Here is an 18409-nt window from a genome sequence, read left to right as displayed (position 1 = left end):
ATTGGGTGGGAAACACCAGGGCTAAAAGTGGGCCACGCCGGTGGTGAAAGTTGTCAGCAGCATACTGTTAAAAATGTACTCGCAGAACATATTTGATTAATTTAATGTTTGCCTTACAAATTAAACACTGAGATAGAAATCGATATCATAGTTAGATTGTAAACAGGCCCGACTGTCAGGAAATTCTGCTATATAACAATATAATATTTGAGTGGATTATTTGTTGTCTCCAACTCCTACAACCACATCTTCTCTTTGAATTAACCCTCTCAATCAATCAATCAATCAATCAATCATGCCATTTGTATAGCGCACTACTCACCCGGGAGGGTCTCAAGGCGCTTGGGGGGAGGGGTATGCTACTGCTCGAATAGCCAGGTCTTGAGTTGTTTCCTGAAGGCGAGATGGTCTTGGGTCAGCCGAAGGTGGATGGGGAGGGAGTTCCAAGTCTTGGCAGCCAGGTAAGAGAAGGATCTTCCTCCGGCGGTGGCTCTTCGGATGAGTGGTACGGCTGCGAGGGCGAGGCTGGTGGACCGTAGCTGGCGGGTGGGCGTGTAGAAGGTCAGGCGGTCGTTGAGGTACTTGGGGCCCAGGTCGTGGAGAGACTTGTGTGCGTGGGTGAGGAGCCGGAACGTGATCCTCTTGTCAACGGGGAGCCAGTGCAGGTTCCTCAGGTGGCTGGAGATGTGGCTGCGTCGGGGGACATCCAGGATGAGTCGGGCGGAGGCGTTCTGGATGCACTGGAGTCTTTTCTGTAGCTTGGCTGTGGTTCCGGCGTAGAGGGCGTTTCCGTAGTCCAGTCGGCTGGTGACGAGTGCCTGACCTGCACGATAGGATTACTGCATTGATTTTAAACTACTGAATTTCTCTACCATCACCTCGTTTTTGGCCAGTTACACATCTGTATCTCGCCACTACAACTTCTATGTCTGTTTTGCTTGCATCCAAAAATGTAGCATATATATTTAAAGTTATGTTATGTTATGTAGATTTGTAGAGCGAACTATCACCTGGGAGGTCATCCTTGCACTCAGCAGGTGTGAGCTTAGACAAAACTATGGTGTCCATAAGTTCATAAACCTTTGCAATCTCTCTGAAATATTTGCTAATTATTTCGGAATGGCGGCAATAGAAAGCATCCTAATGGAGGGTGCTATTGACATACTAGTACAAGGCTATTAACATATCATGAAACAGCATAATGGGCATGTGCTCATGCATATATTCGCCTTTTAGTACTAGAAACGGGGTTTATTATCCCTTTCCAAAGTCTCCATGTTCAGCATCCCTCTGCATGTCTTCTATTCGTGGCCGATTTTGCTGTGATTTTCTTGGGGCTAGTACTTTCTTTGTAGCCTTTTAGCTATCTGTACTGAGGCTGAGAAAAAAGCAATATTTATCACAGGTGGCGATGAATTCAATGTCTTCGCCATAGTTCGAAGCTAGCCCAGATTCACAGAGACAGTATCCCCATTCTGGAGCAATCACGGGTAATCAAAACATGATCCACACCTTAATCCTGGCAGTTTCTAGTGAGATGTATCCAATATGAATTGAGCCGGGTACTATTTGCAATTTCAAGGGCGAACGAGGGTTAGTTATAGTTTGGACGTGGACATTCATGGATGTGCATGGTTTAATCCTGTTTATCAACACCTATTTTACCTGGTTTACTCACTGGGTCATTGAAAGTTGAAGTACTTAATTTGTGCCGGTGGTTGTAGGTGGTGGACACTAGTGTGCAGATATGTTTCTCATCATCATACTATGACCCAGATGAAGAGAGAAAAGGGCAGCATTGGGAGAAATGAGGAAGTGAAATACGGAAAATCAGTAACAAATAGGGAAAGAAGGGATGGCAAATAGCCTGCAAGTGTGTGAAAAAGAAACAGGAAGTGCAGGGTAACGGGAAAAGGGGCAGGATGTGGAATCAAGACTATTCAGGCTCGGTATCGGATAACCACATCTTTCGGAAGCGCCAGCGATGGGGAGGCTAGAGTTTTTTAACCCAGCATTTCTTTCATTTTTTTTGCTTATTTATTTTTTGCCCCGGATGCTCGCTAGCAAGTTCTTTCATCTAGGTCGAACCTGTTTTTTTTAAGGAGCTTTTTCAATCAAGCTGTTTTTATAATGAAGGGTTGCAAGCAGACAATTGGTAGTACTGTCGGGAACTGTCGGGTAAAATGTTGCCCAACAGACACTGTCGTGAACAATTTTCACCCTTTCCTTGAAAGCATAGAGTGTTTTAGAAAAATGAAATCACCTCTGGAGTACAACAAAAATAAACCACTGCATAAAGAACGTTGTATAAATACTAATGTCTGACTAGCTGAAGGGTATTTGACTTTGCTAGGAGCAAGAAACTAATTCGGCCGGTCCTCGTGTACAAGGACATGCCCTTCTTGTCAGTCATTTCGGCTTTAATGCTAATGAAGTTGCAATTCATAATGGAGACCTTTGGATGAGAAAATAATTAAGTCGTTGACAGTCGATCAAATTATGAAAATGACAGGAATGCAAATGGCATGGACAAGCTGGTGATCTCTGCCGCCACGCGACAAAGGCCTTGATAGGAACATGCAAGTTGCTAAGCACTAACATGATGCAATTAAAATTTGCGCTCCATTAAAATGGCCAAATAAAAACGCATTTTCATCCGACAGTGAATTCCTGGGAACATCAGAAAGCACATTGGAAGAACAACTATTTTACCTGGCGGAAGGCAACAGCAATAACCCATGTTTGAATCCTAACCTTTGACCCTTTCAAGAATAAATACTCTGATCACATGAATAGGTGGCATTGACGCTTCTTGAACTTACCTATTACTAGTAGACCAGCCTTGCTGCGAACATAAGATATAAGGTTCACCAGATACTCGAGAGGGTCTGCCTCTGCATGTCCTGTCACGTATCCTCAGTGTTAGACCTAACATCTTTGGGTGGTATTCCCCGAAACATGTTCTCATTTCTCCTCCTGCTTTGCTTAATTCGTTGTTGTTAGTTGTAGGGCTCTGTGCACTTTACCACTGCTAACAAGTGTTCAAGTGCTGATGCTCTCTCCTTAAAACATGCTAAAACAGGCCTACAGCCAATTGGCATATTTAATGTACTTATAGGTCCCTAATGTATTGTACTATATGAATCCTGGGCATGTAACGTAAGTGCCACTAGTGGGCCTACATCAATCATTGTGCCACCAACTGAAGTAGTACTTTTATACATGACTCTGGCCTACCACTACAGCCTGTAGAGTAGATTTTAACTGTAAATTCGACCTTGCAAAATAAACCTTTTTCCAGGCCTATATCCTTCTTTTTAATACATATGTCATTCCTAAGATAGTTCTAAAGCCTCATAGGGCAGAGTATATGGTATTTAAAAGTAGGCCATGTGGTTTTAAGTTTTACATTTCCATGCACTGAAACACTCCTAAAGTTGATTTTCACTATTGTAACACCTATCTCTCCCATTGACTAACATTAGGTTACCTTATTATAAGTAAGTGCTAACTTTGGATTGGGAGAAGATGGAGATATGCTGTTTAGACTCAAATGAATTATAATTAGGGCTCCCAGTTTTATGGTATTAATTTGTTTGACATTTCCGTCTGTATTTATCCATATTTATTTTTTGTCAACTTTGTCTGTATTTATCCATATTTATCATGGGTTTTGTGAAAGAAATAAAGCTGAAACTGGTATATTTCCGTATTTATTTAACCAATAAATATGCAGTTAAGCTTGAATGCCTGTTAGGTTTCGTGATATGAACACCCTGAGAAGATAAGTCAATGCACTCATATGAAAATTTGCACATTTCAGTATCAGCCTTGTGCATATCTACTGTTTTTTCCATCCCATTCCAAAGAAGCATTATTCGAGGTATACTCATAAAAGCACAAAACAAACAACTTTTAAATACACAGAGTTAAAAAATTCCTTGGCTGGATAGTTAAAAATGTTTTGATAAAACTTTGATCTCAGAGCAAATGGAAGTGATAAAAGTTGCATTATTCCAATTTTCTTTGCATTATGAAATACATTACAGCAGATAACAACATTTTAAAATAATCAATCACATTTAGTGGCCAGGCTAGGGAAGCTGAAATTAATGCTCACCAAAGAATTACACAGATTTAGATTTCTGCCTTATTACCCACACCCAACCTAGGTATTTGGCTACCGCTATAGTAATAAATGGCTATGTGCTGGTGCGCATAAGCCTTTCTGCTTCGGCGCTCCTAATTGTGCCAAGAAATTTGCACATTGGAGTCAGCCAAACTCGCCTAGGGATTGCATAGGTGGGGCAGGCAAAGAGCAGGTGGGCAACTGTTTCGCTATGACTCCCACAGGTGGGATAGATGTTATCACTTGAGGGAGTCCACCTGAATGTAAGGGACTTTAGAGCCTGCCCTGAGTTGGAAGTAAAGCTTCCTATCTCTCGGCCTAGTGATAATGTCTCAATAGGATTCTAATCTGGGTGTGAGTTTTGTTTCTAAGAAGATTCCCGCCATAGAAGATGAGTCAGTGTTACTCCAAGCGTTAGAAGCAGCCCACTCCCAATACATCCTTCAGGATGTTTTTAGAGGGAAAATAAGCTTCTAATGGGTTCTCGCATAGCATTCTCATTCCCAGGCCAATCAGGCAATTCCTAACATCTCTTAGCCAACCGATTTTGTGGAAAACATCAGATTTTATTACATCCGAAAAACCTGAGGCATATGATGAGAGTTCAGGTGTCGTCCACAACCTGCGCCAATATAAAATCGGACGCAACTTGGCAACATCAGTAATAGCTTTTCTACCCAAATCATATCTAAGTGGCTTAAGGGGGGTGCTTTGTGGGAGATTGGTAATGCTACGGAGAACTTTATTTTCAGAAAGAGTTAAGGAAGCTGCTTTCTCAAACCCCCATAATTCAGCGTCATAAAGCGCGGAGCTAACAGCTTTAAATTTATAAACTGTGAGGACTGGTCTGATTGGTTTTGTTAGAGACCTTTTATGCTCTAGACTTAGAGCTCCCGTAACTTGTTGTTGTTTCAGGGCAGCTAAATCTAAATGGCAGTCCCACTTCAGGTTCTTCTTTAACTGTATACCCAAATAGGTAAAAGCCCTGACCAGTTCAAGTGGTTTTTTTTTCATAAAAACCGTCCCCTTAAAACTTCGATGCGGATTAAATGCCAGGAATTTCGTTTTTGACACATTAACTTCCAAGCCTCGAGTAGCAAAAAAATCTTCAAAAATTGACAGAGCTCACTGGAGGCAACTAGGAGTAAGTGTCATCTGCAAACATTAAAATCTAAATTTTTACACCTGTAAAAGTAGGGGCAAATGTATTCACTGGCAACAAACTGTCCACTGTTCCATTAATGTACAGAGAAAATAACGTTGGTGCCATGGCACAGCCTTGCCGTACCCCTCATTTAACCGGGAACCAGGTGGTGACCCTATCCTGCCACCTCCAACGGATTCTATCATGATTACCCTTGTGCAGCCTCATTACCAAGGTTAAGATCTCATCCGACAGGCCTAATTCCTTCAACGTCACCCATAACCGGGGACGGCGGACAAGGTCAAAAGCTGCGCGTAGATCGACAAAGGCAGCATAAAGGCTGCCCTTGCCCAATGTCACAGTCTTCCAATATAAAAGAATAAAACGAAAGACTTGATTAATGGTGCTAGTGTATTTACGGAAACCCGCTTGGATAGGAGACAATATACTGTTCTCTTCAATACATTCTAAGATTTTGTTCAGGATCATCCTCCCAAATACCTTCTGGATCGTATCTATCAAGCTGATAGGTCGATATTTCCCCGGTTGGGTTTTGTCTCTTTTTTTATATACTGGAACTATCACGGCTCCTTTCCAGGAAACCTGGATCGGGGCACCATGGGCCGTTGCATTTGCCATCAATAAGATGTAACTACCCCATCGCATTTTGAGGAACACATCAGCAGGGACACCGCCGGGTTCCGGCGCTCTACCTCCAGCGACTGCACTAAGTGTAGCTAAAACTTGTTTATCATTAAAAGCCTCATCAGTATAAAAATCATAACCAACTTCTTCCATTTGATCATCTAAAGTGTTACGTGCATATTGGGGCCTAAAGTAATCAACCCATCCTTCTTGAGAGACATGATTTAGGGGCTGATCAGGTTGTCCCCCTACGCCCCACTTTATGATATTCCAGAATAATTTGATATTATTCTGCAAACTAGCTTCTTTTAGGTCCTGCCATCCAAGCACATCCCATAAGCACTTGGCTTTATGGATAGCTTTTTTGTATTCATATCTTGCAGTACGGACAGTACCCATTCAACCCAACCCTGATAGCATTGCCAAGGGCAATTCTTGCTCACCTACATTCATTGTTATACCACCGGAAGGGTTTGGAGTCTGCTAGTTTCTGGCTTCTATGGTGCTTAATAAAGTGGCTACTTATATGGGTACGATTGTGTATCTTTGTCACGTGCCCCGAATCCCCAGGAATACACAGTTTAATCAACATCTGCCGTAATATTTGCCATAACCTCCAGTTTTCTGGTTAGGTGTAGCCACTTAAGACGGCGCATATCATTGGTAGGGACAGCATCGGGGACGCAAAGTTTGACCTCCCCTGGCTGTAGTTGCTCTGACATCCGCCAACCATGAGTCAGATACAGGGGATTATCGTCGCCTTGAAGGCGATCCATAACCACCATATCAATAATCGTGTGCCAGATTTTCATGCTACAGAGGATGTAGTCAATCCTACTTCTACTGTACCCATTATTAAAAGTGTTAGCCCCTAAACTATCCTGAGGTGTCCTACCACTAAGGGCCCTAACTCCCCTTTCAGAACAGATAGTGTTAATCTGGATAATGACCTCTGTTCATTTTTTACGGGATCGAGTTCCAATTTTAGTACTCTCCAAAGGCAATCCTCGTCATCAGTGAGGTGCCAATCGGGAGTTGCAAGCGGCTCGAAGGTGGAATTTATATCACCCCCAACAATCACACTACTGTCCATTGAGTAACGCTCGAGGAGGCCATCCAAAGCCGCTAAAACTTGGGACTTTCCTCCCCGAACTCCCCTCACATAGACATTATAAATGTCCAGAAGTCCTAAGGGCCCCAATTCTACCCTTATCACCTTAATGTCACTACTCTCTGAAGGCAATTCTTTAATATTCAATGCCATTGCTTGGCGAACCCATATCGTAAGCCCACCCATTGGGCAGTCTTTGGCACCTTTAATTGCGGGAACAAAAAAGTTTAAATAACCTGCACAGAATTACGGCTCAAGGAGCCAAGTCTCTTGAAAAGTACAGATATCATACTCATTAACGAATACAAGCCAATCTGGTAATGATATTTTTTTAACTCAAACCTGCAGTGTTCCATGACATAAATGAACCCCTGGTAGGTACGTGGCCTGTATACAATGGTGACATGTCTTGCCTTTGGCTATTGGTAATAGAATGACTCTGTGGTCCAGGGCTGGCGGCATCGCTGGATTGAGTTGTAGTAGGTGGTGTCCCCTCAGAGAAACTGCTATCAGTGTCAGTATTGTCAGTCTGGAAATTACCGGAACAAACTACCAGACCATCATCCATACATGCGCCTACCCCTGGCAAATGTATCGTTTCTGTGAACAAACTGCCACTATCACTAATATCATCTCGGCCCTTTGCACCATCAGTACACGGCCCTTGTGCATAGACACCAGGGAGTCAAATGATGTTTTCTAACCCGGAGCTTCCAACACGCTCCCGTGGCCACTGCCCAGGATAGTGATGCACCCAGGAACCAGGTGGGGCCTGCCTTAACCGGATGCATGAATTGGCAGGGGGACTAGTTCTGAACTCAAGGGCAAATAGATTTTCAGCCATTTCCTCAGAGCAAAGTGTCAATTCAATACAATCAAATTGTTCAGTGTCCGAGGTCAGTCTGCTTACCTTGGAGATATCATCCCTAATTACTGACCGACACCCTTTAACATGGGGCAGCCAATGAATAGTTTTATTGGTCAGGGAGTCGGCACTCTCAATACTTCTTGCAAGTGCTAGCTTGGGGACTTTAGTCATACAGATTTTATTGGCGCTCTGTATGGTGCTACATTTCTGTCCCCTCCTACTATCTTGGAATTTATCTCACTCGATATCAAGTACTCTCTCTCCTTGGCCTTTAGAGGATGATTTAGACTGTTTTTATTGAGCAGTGGGGGTCTAATTTGTACATGAGGGATGGATAAAGATTTTCCGGATTTGGCTACCTTACTATACGAGGTGGTAGTTTTACATACACCTCCCACTTTTCCAATTGCCCTTGGCTTTGCCAAGGCACTACCGGTTTTAAATGGGAAAGTGTTTGGATCACTCGAGGCTGATTTTAGCATGGTGCGCACCCCACTGTTAGGCGCAGACCTTACCATAGAAGATACATTTACAATCAAGACCTTCATTGACTCTATCTCGTCCCGTAGAAGAATTACTAGCTTTACCAAATCTTGAAAATCTTGAATATCAGTTCTACTCTTATCAGTGGTTTGGGTTTGGCAATCTGGTAAATGGTTAGGGGCGGTCTTCATGGCTATTCCGGAGGGCTGGGATGGTTGTACCATGATACTTTTGCTATGCACATTCGCCAGAATAGAAAACCTGTTAGTGCAGGGGACTATAGGGGCATGTGTTAAAATTCGCCTACCATCAGCTACTAGGGAGTTATCACAAGCACCAGCTATGGTGCTCTCCTTAGTTAGTGCCCCCCCTCCCAGTACCACAAGCTTTCAGATCTTTTGGTTTAGGAAGAAACATAGCGGGGATAGCAGGGGAGGCAGGATCCTTACTTAAACCTTACGGCCCTAACCCAGCTGTATTCTGTTGAGCCTTACCCCTTCCTGGATGTGGGCTAATATCAGAAGTTAAAATTGCTTCACATTCCTCCACAAGACTATCGATACGATCAATGACACAATTACTGGCAGCATGCTTGGACACTCTTCTGGCTTTCTTTCCTTTGCGAGGTCTACCTGCATTCCCAGCCTCTATCCCCCCTCCTCCCCTTCCATTGACTCGCGTTTACCCATTCAAGTGTTTCCTCCCTGCAACAAGGAAAGATTTGGAAAACAACAAACAACTCTAATGGTCCACAAAACATAATGACAAAGGGTCTTTCAGGCTGGCATTTAGAATATGCTCAGAGAGAAACAGTACCTTTTCAGAATCAAGGTAGGTCTGCACTTTTCAATAGAGTTCGATAAGCTGTAGATGTTAATGGGGTGGCCCTGCCCTGGCTATTTCTGGCTCTGACAGGCGCAGGCATGTGGGAGTGCTTCCCGGATTTTATAGCCCCTCCCACGCTGTGGTGACGCGACCAACGAGCGTCACCCAGCCCCTGCTGGTAGTTGAGGTCTTTTCCTGGCCGTTTCCCTCACGGCCTGGCCCGATGGCGAGTGGCTCGCTCCGCCAATCCCCTCACAGCTTGGTTGACAGCGGGAATATCGGGTGAAGGAAGCCATTCCCCTCACGGCTGTTAGGACAGAGATTAGCAGGTGAGTGTATCAAAAAAGGGGGGTAGAGGAGTCAGATCAAGAGTTGATCCTAAGGCTCAATTTACCATTCCAAGAAATTAGAATGGAAGGTCCAACATGAGTCGGAGCCCCATGTAGCAATGATTAACAAGAAAGGGACTCAGTTGTTCCTAGACGAAGAGTAATAATAATAATACTACTACGGTCAAGAGGGGAGGAAAATTGATGAGGGGGTAGTGCTCAGTGGAGTGCTCCCCTGGGCATCCCATTAGTTGGAATGAATGGCCTCACACACTCTTGCGAGTGTCATGCTTCATCATCGGCCGTTGCTCCTCGTTGGGCAGGCGGTGCAATGTCCAACGGGCTCACCTCTAGGAGGGGCTCTTTATCGGAGATCTTTTTTCCAACAGCCTGTGGGTGAAGTGCAAGTGAGGGGCCAGGTAAGAGGTGGATAGTGTGGGTGGGTGTGTTAAAATATAGCAAGGGATACCGGAGAGCAATTTATTCTGGTGGTTCCCCTACTATAAGTAAAACCAGTGGGTGGCCTACGATCGCCAGAAATTAGGTTCTGTATCACGATCTAGGACTACACAGCGTTACGTGAGGTCAACATGTTTCTCGCTTCTGCGGTTGTGCTGCGATTCTTCAGGACCTTATCTAATTTACATCTATCACAAAGGGGAAGACCTTAAAGTATCAACCTGTAACCATCAATTTGTAACTGTTGTACTACCTGGGCGTAACCGCTCTTGCCTGGAGGAGACAAAAGGAAGAGTTACCAAAATACAAGGACAACAATTATCCATTCTCGACCGTGAGCACACTGTGATTAGGTGAAGAGAAGTGACTAGGTGTCTGTGGCATTCTGTGAGCAGTGACCTGTAAGTATCCACTTGATTCACATGTATCACAAGTCATATCCAACACAGTAGAAAATAAATGATAAAATGAACTAAAGTTAAAATAAAATAAAACTAAACTAAAAACATGATAGCAGCAGTTATTCAATTCAAGGTGTTTAAATATTGACCCCTCTCGGATTCGTTGGATACTCACCTATAGGTCAAGGAGTACAGGTGTCAACAGTACCCGGTAGGTGTGGCATCAAGGGAGAGAACCAATAGGGGTTTAATGGCTATAGGGGAGACAAAGGCACCAATATCCAGAGTTATCAGAGAATCCCCAATGTCTAAACGTTTCTTAGGAGGACTACTGACATGCAGGTAGGTAAGCAATTGTATATCGTCAACTGCTCATGTAAAAGGATTGCCATATTCTTATTCAGGTTTCAAAAACATAGGCACATATGTCCGACATACAGCGTGGGCATATTAAGTTCTGTTTACCGATGCCAGTGACTACGTATTGGCCCTTGCATAGTGGCTACACCTTGCATTGAGCTGGTATTCAAAATAATGGAACTAGAGGCCACTCGCCTACAAAGAACCCGTGTGAGTTAGAGTGGTCATATGGCCAGGGGCGGTCATAAGTGGTTGCCTGAGTAGCGTGGTGATCAGAGGTATAGGTGCATACATGCATCTCTTATCTCAAGCTTGGTGTACACTCTCTATAAAAATTCAGGTGCCAACACTACCCCTGCGTAGTTGACTGAGCAGCGAGGCAGTCAATTGTATACCGGGACAAAGGTGCATCCAATAACATTCGGTGCCAACACTCCCCCTGCGTAGTTGACTAGGCAGCGAGGCAGTCAATTGTATACCGGGACAAGGGTGCATCCAAAAACATACCACTGTATGTGTTCCAAATATTCGACTATAGCACGGACTGATGTTGCGCCATACAATGTGCCCAGTATAAACATATAATCAGAGGCCCAAAGTGCCCGTTAGTAGTCAGCCATGGAGCGCCCGTCAGTGCTCAGGAAGCGGCTGGTGCGCACATCAGGTGCGAGGTGTCCGGGTCTCTTGGCTAACGAGACTTAGCATAACGAGTGCCACTGTCTGTGAGCTGACTATTAAATTGTAGCGCGGCTCACATTGCATTCAGTTCACAACACACACACAAGGGCAAAAGAGGTTCTTGTATTCCGCCGGCCGTGCGGCGGCCGCCATTGCTAGGGACGCGGCGCGCACCTACAATCGAGGTGTCACGGTCAATACTCCCCGCCTGCCACGCTAATGCGGGTAAAAGAGGCAAAGCGCGCTGCCAACTTACTGCTCAGAGCCTCGGCCAGTGCTCTTTCTCCTACCCATCTCTACCGGATCCGGATAGTACCGGGTCCCCGGTCCACTGCTGGTTATGTTAGTGGTTCGGGGCGTCACCCCTGTGACTGGAAGGTCACGTGATGCGTATTGTAAACGTGGGCGCCATCTTGGAGTAGGCACTTCCAGGCGCCTACAATAGGGAGAAAAGCAGGATGACCCACATAAAAGGTGTTTTTAATGTAACACTCTTCATAATCATTTGATGAGTGTTGAGATACACACAATTGTGGGTCAGACCCCCTGTATTACATGGTTAAGATAGGCATAGCTATTCCCTTTAATAAGAAGACGCTAATACGGGCGCCATATTGGAGGGGTAAAAACCGGCCCCTTCTTATGGTTAGCTCTGTGCAGCGCCATATATGCAATATACGGGTTGTTGTCAATAAGCTTATGGAATACCCTGGGAGGACCTGTAATGTACGGGTCCGGTAGTCCAATAGTCCACTTTAAACATAGGCTGGATACAGCTGCTTAGTGTGTACCAAGCGTAGAACACAATCCAACATTGTATTTATAGACAGCTCCATGGGATGTCTTCGTTCAATCCCCGCTTGTCTGAGGATAGCCTGTGTATCCAGCGCTGCTCTTTGTGGAACAGGTCCTGTTTGGATCTGCTGTTGGGTGTTTCAAGGATGACCCACCAAATGGAGTCAGCAGTATGATTGTTTTCCAGGAAATGACGGCACATCTTAGTGTTGGTCTTTTTGCATCGTATATTGCTGCGATGTTCCGATATACGAGTCTTGACCGCTCTGGTGGTCATGCCAACATATTGTAATTCACAGGGGCACCTAATGAGGTAGATACAATTGGTGGAGTTGCAGTTAGTATGATTGCGGATTTCCCAAGTGAATGTATCTGTCAAATTGATGGACTTGGTAACATTGGTAAAGGGGCAAACACTGCAAGAACCACACGGGTAATGTCCCATCACTGGTGGGAGTTGCCAGAGTGTGTTCTGTCTGCGGCCTCTACTTTGTTTAGGTCTGGTGTGTATCAGGACGTCTTTGATGTTACTGGACCTCTTAAAAGCAAACCTAGGGATCTCCAGAGTCAGTTCTCCTGTATTGAGAATTTGCCAGTGTTTCTTGACAATTCTCTTGATATCGTTAGAGATTGGTGTGAAGGTTGTGACACATGTCAAGGGTATGGTCTCTTGTGAGGCTCTGATATTGCCCTCCAGGAGTGCCTCTCTGTTGTTGTTCTGTGCTCGCTTCCGAGCTTTGTAAATCTCCCTGGTAGGGTAGCCTCTTTCCTTCAAATTTCGTGAAAGGATCGTAGACTCACTCCTGTAGTCAGTGAGGTTGGTGCAGTTACGCCTTACCCGTAGAAATTGACCAAAGGGAAGGTTCAATCTCAAAGCTCTAGGATGGTGGCTGGTAAAGAGTACAAACTGTTTCGGTCAGTGGGCTTCCGATACATCGTGGTATTGATCTTTCCCCCTTCCAATCTGATGGTAAGGTCCAGGAAAGCAATCCTGGAGTCTGACGCAGTGATGGTAAAGGTCAGGAAGTTGTTCAGGGTGTTCAACCACGTAAAGAACTCCAGGTACTGGGGTGTTGTCCCTGTCCAGAGTATGAGGATGTCATCAATGAACCTCCTCCATAGTATGATGTTAGAATGGTAGGGGTTCATTGGACCATTGATGTATTGTTCCTCAAAGTCTGCCATATACAGGCATGCCAACGAAGGAGCAAAGGTACTGCCCATAGATGTACCCTGGGTCTGTTGGTAATATTGTCCTTTGAATTCAAAGAAGTTCTTAGTCAGGGCAAGTTCCGCGCATTCCATGATAAAGGAAGGTGGTGTTGCCGATGTCCATACTTCCATATTGAGAGTCCTCTCTATCACCCCGAGTGTGGCCCTCTGTGGGATGTTAGTGTAGAGGGCCTCCACGTCTAGGGTAATGAGGAAGTCTATATGGGTGCCCTCCTGCAGATTGTCAAGGAGGCATAAGACATCTTTGGTGTCCTGCACGTAGGAGGGGATTCTCTTCACCAGCGGTTGCAGGAAGTAATCACAAACTTGTGATAAAGGCTCCAAAATAGAGCCTATCCCTGACACAATCGGGCGTCCAGGTACCGGTGTTGTGCCCTTATGAATTTTGGGGAGGGTGTAGAAGTATGGTACTTTCGGATTCTGTTTCACAAGAAATTCAGCCTCTTTCTTGGAAATCCATTCCTGGCACTACGCAGATTCCACCAATCCTGTTATGGTGGTTTTGAGCCGTGCGGTAGGGTCGGTCGGGATAGGAGTGTAGTAGCGTCTATCTCCTAATTGTCTTAGGCACTCTGTTTCATAGTCTTTGGTGTCCATCAAGACTGTTGCCCCACCCTTGTCCGCCTGTTTGATCGTGATGGTTTCGTCATTGCCCAAGGAGTTAAGTATTTGTTTCTCCATATTGGACAGATTCTGGTATTTGTTGCACGGTCTCAGGGCCCCGATGTCCTTGAGCACAGCCTGCTCATATGTTAGGACTTCGTTTGGTATCATCCCACTGTGGGGTGTAAACATCGATGGATTGTGGAGACCCGAGTCTGTGCGAGTCTCGACGGGTTTACCATCAAAGAAGGCTCTTAGTCTGACTTTTCTGAAGAACTTCTGGATCTCACAAGTCAGTTCGAAATTGTCTACCTTAGGGGTGGGCACAAATCCCAATCCTTTTTGGAGAACTTTTTCTTCTGGTCTTGTGAGCTGGCGTGATGAAAGGTTCACCACAAGACTTACTTCCTCCCTGTCTTGCTCCTCGTTTCTACCCCTGTGGTCGGTGTTTCCTCCCACTGGACCCTTTTGTCCGGAGCGTTTCCTCGCCTGCGCCCGCGCCCTCTGCCCCAACCTCTGTCTAAAAAAGGCGGTTGGTTCGCATTGTGCGGGGCAAACTGCGGGGGGTATGGAGGTCCAAAGGGGTTCATAGGATGTTGAAACTGAGGAAAGTGCCACATTGGGGGACCTTGGTAGGGAGGCGGTTGATAGAAGGGTTGTCCCCTTCTCCCTCCTCTGTTTCCTCTCCGGGGTCTAGGTTGCCACTCATCTCCACTTGAATTGTCGTCGTTGTTAGACCCTCGCTTAGAAGAGGAGGCACTTGAGTCGGAGAGGTACCCTGTCCCTGTGGGGACAAAGTCGTCCTTGAGGTAAGGATAGACTTTCTCTTTGGAAAATCGGTCAATATCCTTTTGTAATTTTGCCACTTTTTGTTTCATCAAGAAGTCTTTGTGTTCAGTGATTTCTTTATTGAGCTCTGTCAACTTGGTCTTAAAACCGGTGTTCTGTCCCGAGTTTTTTAAGGCGCTCTCTGCTGCCTGGATTTTAGTCAGGAGCTCATCAGCCAACCGTTTGGCTGTATTTACCAGAAGAATCAGTAAGTCATGAGTACATTTCCATGAAATGAGAGACCATTCTACTTTAAATTGGCCGTCCTCCCAGAAAATTCTAGGGAAATTCTTGACGATGAGGCCGTTAGGTGCTATTTTAGCCTTGAAGTATTCTGCCATTAACGCCCCATGTAGTGTGATTCTGACCCACTCTCTTTTCATGTCAGAGAGTGCTTTCCAGTCTGTGGAGTTACTCCCTGTCGCAATTTCGAGGTCCATGCCTAGCATGGATGGAAGCCTATGGATAGCTGCTGCATCATCGTCACCGAAACTGAGTCCCTGTCCGTCCATCTTGGGACAGTATAGGGTTCTCTGGTGAAGAATGAAAGACAAAAGGAAAAGTCAAAAAAGGGGGATAATACTATAAGTATATCAACCCAGTCCAAGATACATTGGTCAGGGACTCAGAATGAGGAGGGGGATAGAAGAACACTTACCCACCGAACGATATATATACACCCCACGGTGGTTAGCCGTGCAAGATATGTATCAAAAAAGGGGGGTAGAGGAGTCAGATCAAGAGTTGATCCTAAGGCTCAATTTACCATTCCAAGAAATTAGAATGGAAGGTCCAACATGAGTCGGAGCCCCATGTAGCAATGATTAACAAGAAAGGGACTCAGTTGTTCCTAGACGAAGAGTAATAATAATAATACTACTACGGTCAAGAGGGGAGGAAAATTGATGAGGGGGTAGTGCTCAGTGGAGTGCTCCCCTGGGCATCCCATTAGTTGGAATGAATGGCCTCACACACTCTTGCGAGTGTCATGCTTCATCATCGGCCGTTGCTCCTCGTTGGGCAGGCGGTGCAATGTCCAACGGGCTCACCTCTAGGAGGGGCTCTTTATCGGAGATCTTTTTTCCAACAGCCTGTGGGTGAAGTGCAAGTGAGGGGCCAGGTAAGAGGTGGATAGTGTGGGTGGGTGTGTTAAAATATAGCAAGGGATACCGGAGAGCAATTTATTCTGGTGGTTCCCCTACTATAAGTAAAACCAGTGGGTGGCCTACGATCGCCAGAAATTAGGTTCTGTATCACGATCTAGGACTACACAGCGTTACGTGAGGTCAACATGTTTCTCGCTTCTGCGGTTGTGCTGCGATTCTTCAGGACCTTATCTAATTTACATCTATCACAAAGGGGAAGACCTTAAAGTATCAACCTGTAACCATCAATTTGTAACTGTTGTACTACCTGGGCGTAACCGCTCTTGCCTGGAGGAGACAAAAGGAAGAGTTACCAAAATACAAGGACAACAATTATCCATTCTCGACCGTGAGCACACTGTGATTAGGTGAAGAGAAGTGACTAGGTGTCTGTGGCATTCTGTGAGCAGTGACCTGTAAGTATCCACTTGATTCACATGTATCACAAGTCATCTCCAACACAGTAGAAAATAAATGATAAAATGAACTAAAGTTAAAATAAAATAAAACTAAACTAAAAACATGATAGCAGCAGTTATTCAATTCAAGGTGTTTAAATATTGACCCCTCTCGGATTCGTTGGATACTCACCTATAGGTCAAGGAGTACAGGTGTCAACAGTACCCGGTAGGTGTGGCATCAAGGGAGAGAACCAATAGGGGTTTAATGGCTATAGGGGAGACAAAGGCACCAATATCCAGAGTTATCAGAGAATCCCCAATGTCTAAACGTTTCTTAGGAGGACTACTGACATGCAGGTAGGTAAGCAATTGTATATCGTCAACTGCTCATGTAAAAGGATTGCCATATTCTTATTCAGGTTTCAAAAACATAGGCACATATGTCCGACATACAGCGTGGGCATATTAAGTTCTGTTTACCGATGCCAGTGACTACGTATTGGCCCTTGCATAGTGGCTACACCTTGCATTGAGCTGGTATTCAAAATAATGGAACTAGAGGCCACTCGCCTACAAAGAACCCGTGTGAGTTAGAGTGGTCATATGGCCAGGGGCGGTCATAAGTGGTTGCCTGAGTAGCGTGGTGATCAGAGGTATAGGTGCATACATGCATCTCTTATCTCAAGCTTGGTGTACACTCTCTATAAAAATTCAGGTGCCAACACTACCCCAGCGTAGTTGACTGAGCAGCGAGGCAGTCAATTGTATACCGGGACAAAGGTGCATCCAATAACATTCGGTGCCAACACTCCCCCTGCGTAGTTGACTAGGCAGCGAGGCAGTCAATTGTATACCGGGACAAGGGTGCATCCAAAAACATACCACTGTATGTGTTCCAAATATTCGACTATAGCACGGACTGATGTTGCGCCATACAATGTGCCCAGTATAAACATATAATCAGAGGCCCAAAGTGCCCGTTAGTAGTCAGCCATGGAGCGCCCGTCAGTGCTCAGGAAGCGGCTGGTGCGCACATCAGGTGCGAGGTGTCCGGGTCTCTTGGCTAACGAGACTTAGCATAACGCGTGCCACTGTCTGTGAGCTGACTATTAAATTGTAGCGCGGCTCACATTGCATTCAGTTCACAACACACACACAAGGGCAAAAGAGGTTCTTGTATTCCGCCGGCCGTGCGGCGGCCGCCATTGCTAGGGACGCGGCGCGCACCTACAATCGAGGTGTCACGGTCAATACTCCCCGCCTGCCACGCTAATGCGGGTAAAAGAGGCAAAGCGCGCTGCCAACTTACTGCTCAGAGCCTCGGCCAGTGCTCTTTCTCCTACCCATCTCTACCGGATCCGGATAGTACCGGGTCCCCGGTCCACTGCTGGTTATGTTAGTGGTTCGGGGCGTCACCCCTGTGACTGGAAGGTCACGTGATGCGTATTGTAAACGTGGGCGCCATCTTGGAGTAGGCACTTCCAGGCGCCTACAATAGGGAGAAAAGTAGGATGACCCACATAAAAGGTGTTTTTAATGTAACACTCTTCATAATCATTTGATGAGTTTTGAGATACACACAATTGTGGGTCAGACCCCCTGTATTACATGGTTAAGATAGGCATAGCTATTCCCTTTAATAAGAAGACGCTAATACGGGCGCCATATTGGAGGGGTAAAAACCGGCCCCTTCTTATGGTTAGCTCTGTGCAGCGCCATATATGCAATATACGGGTTGTTGTCAATAAGCTTATGGAATACCCTGGGAGGACCTGTAATGTACGGGTCCGGTAGTCCAATAGTCCACTTTAAACATAGGCTGGATACAGCTGCTTAGTGTGTACCAAGCGTAGAACACAATCCAACATTGTATTTATAGACAGCTCCATGGGATGTCTTCGTTCAATCCCCGCTTGTCTGAGGATAGCCTGTGTATCCAGCGCTGCTCTTTGTGGAACAGGTCCTGTTTGGA

General features: G+C 45.4%; 1 long non-coding RNA gene across 12 annotated transcripts in view; it reads left to right on the top strand.

The window, feature by feature from the left end:
- Positions 1-18409, top strand: part of LOC144826311 (uncharacterized) — a 1506634-nt gene that overhangs the window by 1074863 nt on the left and 413362 nt on the right. The window lies entirely within an intron of this gene.

The sequence above is a fragment of the Lissotriton helveticus genome, chromosome 3_2 (assembly GCF_964261635.1).
Source record: "Lissotriton helveticus chromosome 3_2, aLisHel1.1, whole genome shotgun sequence".
NCBI classification, from domain to species: domain Eukaryota; kingdom Metazoa; phylum Chordata; class Amphibia; order Caudata; family Salamandridae; genus Lissotriton; species Lissotriton helveticus.
Note: the sequence above shows the minus strand (reverse complement) of the source record. Positions and strands in the feature narration are given on the sequence as shown.